The sequence below is a fragment of the Cebus imitator genome, unplaced genomic scaffold, assembly GCF_001604975.1.
Source record: "Cebus imitator isolate Cc_AM_T3 unplaced genomic scaffold, Cebus_imitator-1.0 Scaffold375, whole genome shotgun sequence".
NCBI classification, from domain to species: Eukaryota; Metazoa; Chordata; class Mammalia; order Primates; family Cebidae; genus Cebus; species Cebus imitator.
Genome location: NW_016107690.1, coordinates 214,278 through 223,828, shown reverse-complemented (window position 1 = coordinate 223,828; position 9,551 = coordinate 214,278).

The following is a 9,551-nucleotide window of genomic DNA, read 5'->3' as shown; positions in this document are numbered from 1 at the left end:
TTTTTTTAAATAAAGATTTAGGAGGAGGTCAGGGTTCGTGCTATGTTTCCCAGGCTGGTCTCAAACTCCTGGGCTCCAGTGATCCACCTGCCTGAGCCTCCCACAGTGCTGAGATGACAGGCATGAACCATCGTGCTGGCCAGACACCTAGGCTCTAAATTCTACGTGGTCTAACCTCCCCCACACCGGAAGCAGTGTGTGACTCAGTTTCCCCTCCTGTACCACCAGCCTCAGATCTGATCCTGCAGGAAAAGGAGAAAGCCCCACACGGATTCTCCTTGGTGAGCACCTGACTCAGACGGGACAGGGGCTTCTCTGTAAGAAGGGCATTGACCCTAATCCTCATCTCAGCCCTGAGGAAAAGCAGAGACCACGATTTCCATCATACAGTTGGGGAAACTGAGGCCCAGAGATGGAGAAAGAGCAAGGATGTTAAATCCAGCATTCACATGTCTCTGGACACTGAGGGGACCCAAGGGAGGTCCTTCAGGAAAAGCCAGGATGTGGCATACCCCAAACCACGCCCCCCATCCCTGTCATGAAAACAGAAGGAAGGGGCCCAAAGCTTCCTCCTGACCTCTGCCCTTCACTTCCTTCTTCCTTCCCCCCAACGACAACAAAAAAAAAATCGAGTTGATACTATTTCAAAACCTAATAAAGTATAAAAGATTGGGTTCCTGTGTGATCTCGGGCAGGTGGCTTAACCTCTCTGATCCTCAGAGTCCTTTGAAGAATCGATGCAACTTCCTAGGGTTATCACAAGGGAGAACTGAGGCTGTGTATGTAATTCTGAGACAGCACAACCCCTGCACCAGGAAGGCCTTCAATACATGAGACATGTGACCATATTATTAATGTTTGGGTCACACCTGTTATTTTGGTCTCTGTGTAGCCAGGGTTTTTTTTTTTGTTTTGTTTGTTTGTTTTTGAGATGGAGTCTCGCTCTTGTTGCTCAGGCTGGAGTGTACTGGTGCGATTTCGGCTCACTGCAACCTCCACCTCCCGGGTTCAAGCCATTCTGCCTCAGCCTCCCAAGTAGCTGGGATTACGGGCATGTGCCACCACGCCCTGCTAATTTTGTACTTTTAGTAGAAACGGGGTTTCTCCACGTTATTCAGGCTGGTCTCGAACTCCCAACCTCAGGTGATCCACCTGCCTCAGCTTTCCAAAGTGTTGAGATTACAGGCATGTAATCACAACGTCCGTCTGTGCTGTCCAATCTCATTTATTCACTGGACAAACATGGACCTTGTGCTTCCATGGGCCAGGTCCCTGCTCTCCAGCTCATAGGCTAGAGGAAGCTAAAGACAGCAAGATAGAAGACAAATGAATACGAGAATTCCAGACACCATGAATGCAGTGAGAAAGCAAGCCATAGGAATGGAAACACAAGGGCCAGATCCTGGGGAACTGTGTGTGTTTTTTGTTGTTGTTGTTGTTGTTTTTTTGAGACAGAGTTTGCTCTTGTCGCCCAGGCTGGAGTGCAGTGGCACGATCTCAGCTCCCTGAAACCTCCACCTCCTGGGTTCAAGCGATCCTCCTGCCTCAGCCTCCCGAGTAGCTGGGATTAAGGTGTCCGCCACCACGCCCAGCTAATTTTTGTAACTTTACTTTTGTATTTTTTATTTTTATTTTATATTTTCGTGATGCCAGGGAGGAAATTTTTGTATTTTTAATAGAGAAGGGTTTCACCGTGTTGGCCAGGCTGGTCTCGAACTCCTGACTTCATGATCCATCTGCCTCGGCCTCCCAAAGTGCTGGGATTACAAGTGTGAGCCACCTTGCCTGGCCTGTTTCTTTCTTTCTTTTTTATTTTTTTGTATAATTAGGGACCAAGCACAGTAGTGCATGTCTATAGTTCCAGCTATGTGGGAGGCTGAGGCAGGAGGATCACATGAGCCCAGAAACTGGTGGTTGCAGTGAGCTATGATTATGCCTGTGAGTATCCTCTGCTGCACTCCAGCCTGGGCAACAGAGCAAGATTCCATCTCTAAAATTTAAAATAATAATAATAGGTCAGGCGCGGTGGCTCGGGCCTGTAATCCCAGCACTTCGGGAGGCCAAGGCAGGCGGATCATCTGAGGTCAGCAGTTTGAGATCAGCCTGACCGACATGGTGAAACCCCATCTCTACCAAAAAATACAAAATTAGCCAGGCATGGTGACGCATGCCTGTGATCCCAGTTACTTGGGAGGCTGAGGCAGGAGAATCACTTGAACCAAAAAGGCGGAGGCTGCAGTGAGCCAAGATTGCCCCACTGCACTGCAGCCTGGCAACAGAGCTAGACTCCGTCTCAAAAAAAAAAAAAAATTAATGGTAATGTTAATAATTGGGCCAGGTGTGGTGGCTCACACCTGTAATCCCATCACCTTGGGAGGCCGAGGTGGGTGGATCACAGGTCAGGAGGTCGAGACCATCCTGGCCAACATGGTGAAACTGCCCCCCTCTCTCTACTAAAAACACAAAACTTTGGCTAGGCGGGGCGGTGCACACCTGTAGTCCCGCACTCAGGAGGCTGAGGCAGGGGAATAACTTGAGCCGGGGAGGTGGAGGTTGCAGTGAGCTGAGATTGTGCTGGTGGACTCTAGCCTGTGCGACAGAGCAAGACTTTGACTCAAAACTAAAAGAGGAAAAGCTGGGGTGAGTCTCCACATAGAAGGAAGACGTGACAATATGGAATGAATTTGCTTTCTTGTGGACAAGAATCGTTGAAATTATTATCAGTTTTCTACAATTTACTGAGTTGTGAAATAACTCAAAGATAGCAAAAGACAGAGAGATCCCACAGAATCAGACAAAAGCTACTTGTGCCTTGGGGCTATTTTATTTTTTAAATAGTCCTGAGGGCTGGCACGGAGGCTCGCATCTGTAATCCCAGCACCTTGGGAGGCCAAGGCTAGAGGATCCCTTGAGCCCAGGAGTTCAAGATTAGCCTGGGCAATGTAGGGAGACCCTGTCTCTACTTAAAAAAAAAACAAAAGCAAAAACATGATCGCCGGGCGTGGTGGTGCGTGCCTGTAGTCCCAGCTACTCAGGAGGCTGAGGCTGGAGGATCGCTTGAGCCCAGTTCTGGGCTATAGTGCGCTATGCCGATCGGGTGTCCGCACTAAGTTTGGCATCAATATGCTGACCTCCCGGGAGCGGGGGACCACCAGGTTGCCTAAGGAGGGGTGAACCGGCCCAGGTCAGAAATGGGTCAGGTCAAAACTCCCTGCTGATCAGTAGTAGGATCATGCCTGTGAATAGCCACTGCACTCCAGGCTGGGCAACATAGCGAGACCCCATCTCTTTAAAAAAAAAATGTTCATGAAGATGATTTCTTCAAAGGAAGTAATGTTTGGGCAGAGATCTTTTTTCTTTTCTTTTTTTTTTTTTTTGAGACAGAATCTCACTCTGTCACCCAGGCTGGAGTACAGTGATGCGATCTCGGCTCACTGCAACCTCCACCTCCCAGGTTCAAGAGATTCTCCTGCCTTAGCCTTCCGAGTAGCTGGGATTACAGGCTCCTGCCACCATGCAAGGCTACTTTTTGTATTTTTAGTAGAGGTGGGGTTTCACATTGTTGGCCAGGCCAGGCAGGCTGGTCTCGAATTCCTGACCTCATGTGATCCACCTGTGTTGGCCTCCCAAAGTGGACTTGACCAGAGATCTGAATTAACATAGAATCAGATGAAGACCTGCATATATTTCCTAGGTGAGAGGAACAGCCAGGGTTTCCAGAGTGACTGCAGTTGGCAGACAGAGGGCAGCCAGTGGGGACGTGTGGGCCGTGGTACAGCTGTGGACTTTATTCAGAGTGTCCTGGATTCAGGCATGAAAAGGAAGGAGGCAGGAGACTGTGACTCAGGCCACCGCGTGGATGAACCCTGAGGACCTCACACTCAGTGAGAGAAACCAGACACAAAAAGCCACACAGCGTGTGATCCCATTTCTATCAAATGTCCAGGACAGGCCAAGCCGCAGAGACAGGAAAGGGATGGGTGGGTGCCGGGGCTGAAAGGGGGATGGGTCGTGACTGCTGATGGGGATGGGGCTTCCTTTTTGGGGTGATAGGTTCTGAAACTAGATAGTGGTGATAGTTGCAAAACTCTGTGAGTGTATTAAAAATGACTGAACCGTATCTTTATTTATTTATTTATTTTTTTTGAGACGGAGTTTCGCTCTTGTTACCCAGGCTGGAGTGCAATGGCGCGATCTTGGCTCACCGCAACCTCCGCCTCCTGGGTTCAGGCAATTCTCCTGCCTCAGCCTCCTATGTAGCTGGGATTACAGGCACGCGCCACCATGCCCAGCTAATTTTTTGTAGTTTTAGTAGAGACGGGGTTTCACCATGTTGACCAGGATGGTCTCAATCTCTTGACCTTGTGATCCACCCGCCTCGGCCTCCCAAAGTGCTGGGATTACAGGCTTGAGCCACCGCGCCCGGCTTGAACCGTATCTTTAAAGAGTGCAGGCTCCTGCCTGTAATCCCACCACTTTGGGAGGCTGAGGCGGGCGGATCACCTGACGTCAGGAGTTCAAGTCCAGCCTGGCCAACATGAGGACACCCCGTGTATGCTAAAAATACAAAAATCAGCCAGGCGTGGTGGCGGGTGCCTGTAATCCCAGCTACCTGGTAAGCTGAGGCAGGAAAATTGCTTGAACCCGGGAGGTGGAAGTTGCAATGAGCTGAGGTTGTGCCTCTGCACTCCAGTCTGGGTGACAGAGTGAGACTCCATTTCAAATAAAATAAATAAGGCTGGGCGAGGTGGATCACACCTGTAATTCCAGCACTTTGGGAGGCCGAGGCGGGCAGATCACCTGAGGTCAGGAGTTTGAGACCAGGTTGATCAACATGGAGAGACCTTGTCTCTACTAAAAATACAGAATTAGCTGGGCGTGGTGGCACACGCCTATAATCCCACTACTCGGGAGGCTGAGGCAGGAGAATCACTTGAACCCATTTAGCCCAGGAGGTCTCATCTGGGGTGACTCTGCCTCCTTCCAGGGGACACTGGGTGATAGCTGGAGACATGTTTAGGTGTTGTGATTGGGGACGGGGTGGGTGGAGGCCAGGGACACTGCTCAGCACCCTGCAGTGCCCAGGATGGACCGTCCCAGAGATCAATCCAGCCCTATTGCATCCACGGGGCCAAGGGGCTGAAACCCTAGCCTGGCTCTCCCTAGTCTTGCTTTCCTCTCTGTGCTCTGTGGAGAACAAAAGCCACCAGTCAGTGCCCTCTAGACAAGGGAGGACTTCAGCCATCCACTGCCCTCCACCACCGCCCCTGGGGTTGACCTAGGGGGTCACTTGAACCCAGGAGGTGGAGGTTGCTCCCCCTTGTCCAAAGCAGACAGCTCGACTCTGAGATAAGGTTGGAGACCCTGGCCCCTGGCTTTACCCACTTTGGGGTGATTCCTGGATCCTGGAGATGGACCCCAGGGGTCAGCCTCACCCCACGGGACCCCTCTCCACAATGGACGAGGCCAGTCTGTCCTCTCCCCCAGCCCCCAATCGTGCAGAATCCTCAACATGGCACCCCCAGCGTGGGGCTGAAGACTCCAGACTTCAGGAGCAGGGGCAGGGGCCGTGGGAGGGGAGAGCGTGGCTGCGGTTCTGGTCTAGCCAGACCTTCTGGGTTTGTTCTTTTTCTTAAATCACCGCAATTTAAAGAGCAGCGTCCTCCCTCCCTCCAGCCTGCCTGCCACGTGGGCTGGCCCCAGGCCCCCTCTCCTCTCCGTCTCTGCCTGCCGGGCTTGGCTGCGGGGGCCGGGGCTTCGGTTTCACTTTGGTATCACCGGTTTCACTTTCAGGGCTGGGGACACAGAGAGGAGAGAGGGACAGAGAGAGGGACAGAGCCGGGGAGAGTGGCTTTGTCAGGTCGGAGGTGGGGGTAGGGGGGTGAGCCACCACCTGCTGCTCTTTTTCCTGACCTTCTCTGGCCTGGGGGAGGGATCCTGGAAGTCAAGGTCAGGGGGTCAAGGTCAAGCTCTCCCTGTGCGACCATGGGTGGGAGAAGCAATGCAATGTCCTACCAGCTCTGAGCTTCCTTTCCCAGACCCTCCAGTTACCCAAACGTGGGGCTAAGAATCACGTACACCCCATCCGGCAGTGGGAAGTGCTCTTCCACTGAGAAACGCTCCTCCAGCACGGGCACGGGCACCACCGAGGACCATCCCATAACGTCCCCATGGGAGGGGGCAGGGCAAAGCCCCAGGCAGAACAGGATGTCCAAGGCTCCTTTGGCCAGGGAGAGACCCTTGGCCCAGAAACCATGGGGAAGGAGGCTCCGGGCTGCCTGAGTCCGGAGCCCGGGGTAAGCCACTGTCCCCCAGAACTCCCAGCGGTGCCTGGAGCTCTGTCCTCTAGCAGATACAGGCTGGAAATTCAGCTGAGCATGGCCTCCTCCCTGCCCTACCTCCACCTCCACCTCCACCAAGCAGGAAGGACCCCATTCAGGTCCTTCCTGCTTGGTGGGGTCCTGGAGGTTTGAGCCACTCACTCAAGAGCAGGGACTGGGACCCACTGACCTCCCTGTCCCCAGCACCCACACAGGGCCCAGTCAAGGTGAGGCAGGTGCTGAATGCCGGTCAGACAGGATAGGGGAGTGGCTATTTGCATGTCAATATCAATAACACATCTCAGTAGAGACAGGCGGTTAGTCTGTGTCAAAATGTGAGAGGGTGGTAGTTTTTTTTTTTTTTAACAGTTTTATTTATTTATTTATTTATTTTTTGAGATGGAGGAGTCTCACTCTGTCGCCCAGGTTGGAATGCGGGGTGCGATCTCGGCTCACTGCAACCTCTGCCTCTCGGGTTCAAGCAGTTCTCTTCCTCAGCCTCCCAAATAGCTGGGATTACAGGCGTGAGCCACTGCACACGGCCAACAGCTTTATTGAGATATAATTCACATACCATGCAATTCACCCATTTAGAGTATACAGTTCAGTGGGGTGTTTTTTCTTCTTTTTAGGACGGCAGTGCAATCTCAGCTCACTGCAGCTTCTACCTCCCAGGTTCAACTGATTCTCGGGCCTCAGTCTTCCCAGTAGCTGGGACTACAGGCGCCCACCACCATGCCTGGCTAACTTTTGTATTTTACCAGAGGTAGGATTTCACCACGTTGCCCAGGCTGATCTTGAACTCCTGAGTTCAGGCAATCTGCTGGGTTCAGCCTCCCAACATGCGCTAGGATTGTAGGCATGAGCCACCTCGCCCATCCTCAGTGTTTTTTTTTTTTTTTTTTTTGAGAGAGAGTTTCACTCTTGTTGTCCAGACTGGAGTGCAACGGTGCGATTTCGGCTCACCGTGACCTCTGCCTCCCAGGTTCAAGCGATTCTCCTGTGTCAGCCTCCCGAATAGCTGGGATTATAGGCAGGTGACACCATGCCCCACTAATTTTGTATTTTTAGTAGAGACAGATTTTCGCCATGTTGGTTAGGCTGGTCTCAAACTCCTGACCTCAGGTTATCCCCTCACCTCAGCCTCCCAAAGTGCTGGGATTACAGGCGTGAGCCACCACGCACCCTGCCGCCTTAGTGGTTTTTAGTATAGTCACTTGGCTGGGCTGAGGGCTCATGCCTATAATTCCAGGATTTGCACCTGAAGGTCGAATACACTCTTTTTTTTTTCTTGAGACTCAGTCTTGTCTGTTACCTGGACTGGAGTGCAATAGTATGATCTCGGCTCACTGCAACCTCTACCTCCCAGGTTCAAGGAATTCTCCTGCCTCAGCCTCCTGAGTAGCTGGGACTACAGACACACGCCACCACGCCCAGCTAATTTTTGTATTTTTAGTAGAGACAGGGTTTCACCATGTTGGCCAGGATGGTCTTGATCTCTTGACCTCGTAATCTGCCTGCTGAGGCCTCCCAAAGTGCTGGGATTACAGGCGTGAGCCACCCTGCCCGGCCTTACTTTTATTTATTTATTGAGAGGGAGTCTTGCTTTGTCACCCAGCCTGGAATGCAATGGTGTGATCGCGCGGGAGTTTCACCATGTTGGCCAGGCTGGTCTTGAACTCTTGACCTCGTGATCCACCTGCCTCGGCCTCTCATGCTGGGATTATAGGTGTGAGCCGCCGTGCCCAGCCCTGAACTCTTATCTTTTAGGATCCCAGAGGGCACTGTAGAAGACCCCCAAATATTTGTGGATTGTGAAGGCAGACTCCTGTTAGGAGAGAGAGCAGGATGGCGGGACCACAGGATCGTCCATATCTTCCCTGGGGAGATTCCAGCCACCCTGAGCAGGTCACCTGACTTGCAGGGACTCCGCTGCGGCAGCGGTACCTGACCTCTGGTGATCCAGGCCAGCCTGGGCAATGTGGTGAGACCCCCGTCTGCATGAGAAAGTTTTAAAAAATTAGCTGGACATGGTGGCGGGCACCTGCAGTCCCAGTTACTCTACTCAGGAGGCTGAGGCAGGAGGATCACTTGAATCCTGGAGGCAGAGGCTAAAGTGAGCTGTACTCCAGCCTGGGCGACAGAGCGAGACCCTGTCTCAGACAAAACCTAAACAACACAGGAGGCCCCATGTCCTGAGGCCCTGGTGGTTAGTCACTGGTGGGCGGGGAGAGAGTTGGTGGCGGAGTCCCAGCTGGGGGTGGGTCCTCACCTGTGCTGCCCTGCGGGGCGGCGGGGGGGGGGTGGAGGTGGGGGGGGGCCCTCTCTGCAGGCCTCTCTCCCTCCCAGGGGAAGCCCGGCAGAAACCCGAGACTGGGCCTCCAGCTCCAGGTCGCCACTGGGCCCGGCCTCGCCCGGCCACCAGGGACTGCGGAACAGGTAACTCCTGCGCCACCCTCAACCCACCTGGCCTGTTGCCCCAGGTGCGGCCTGGAGGCCCCGGCCCGCACACCTGGTCAGCTCAGAGGCCAGGAACAGGAGCGGAGGGAGGGGTGGGGCCTTGGGCCGGCTGCTGCTGCTTTCGCTTTGAGCTGGGCACCTTCCCCTTCCTCCCTCCCACTCTTCCTCAGACCCCTGCTTTCTGGGAAATGCTGTGACAGCTTCCTCTGAACTCTCCCTAACCTGCCCTGGAGCCCAGGGCCCCCAGGAGGCTGAGTTCCGCCCGCCCCACGGGACCTGACACTTCCTGCGGGCCACACACCTCCACCCCCCGTTGCATGGCCCCAGACTGCCCACCTTCTAGAAGGTTCTTTCTGTGTAGCCCCACCGTGTCCCCACCCCGGATGGAGCTGTACCCCGCCTGCCCCACCTCGAGGCTCTGCACACAGGAAACCCCCGTGGCTCCAGGGAGGATGGCCTGACAGCCCTTGCCTCCACCCCGAACTGTGGACATTGGGGGGCTGCATGGTTCTCTGGGGTGGGGCTGCCCTGGGCACTGCAGGGTGCTGGGTGAAATCTGTGTCTGGGAGTTTCCAAGCCTCCCCTGGGTGGGGGGACAGAATTGTTCCTGCTGAGATTCAGTGGACTAAATGACCGTCTGGGAGGGGACAGAAATGACTTAGGCCTGGCCGGGCGCGGTGGCTCAAGCCTGTAATCCCAGCACTGTGGGAGGCCGAGGCGGGTGGATCACGAGGTCAAGAGGTCGAGACCATCCTGGTCAACATGGTGAAA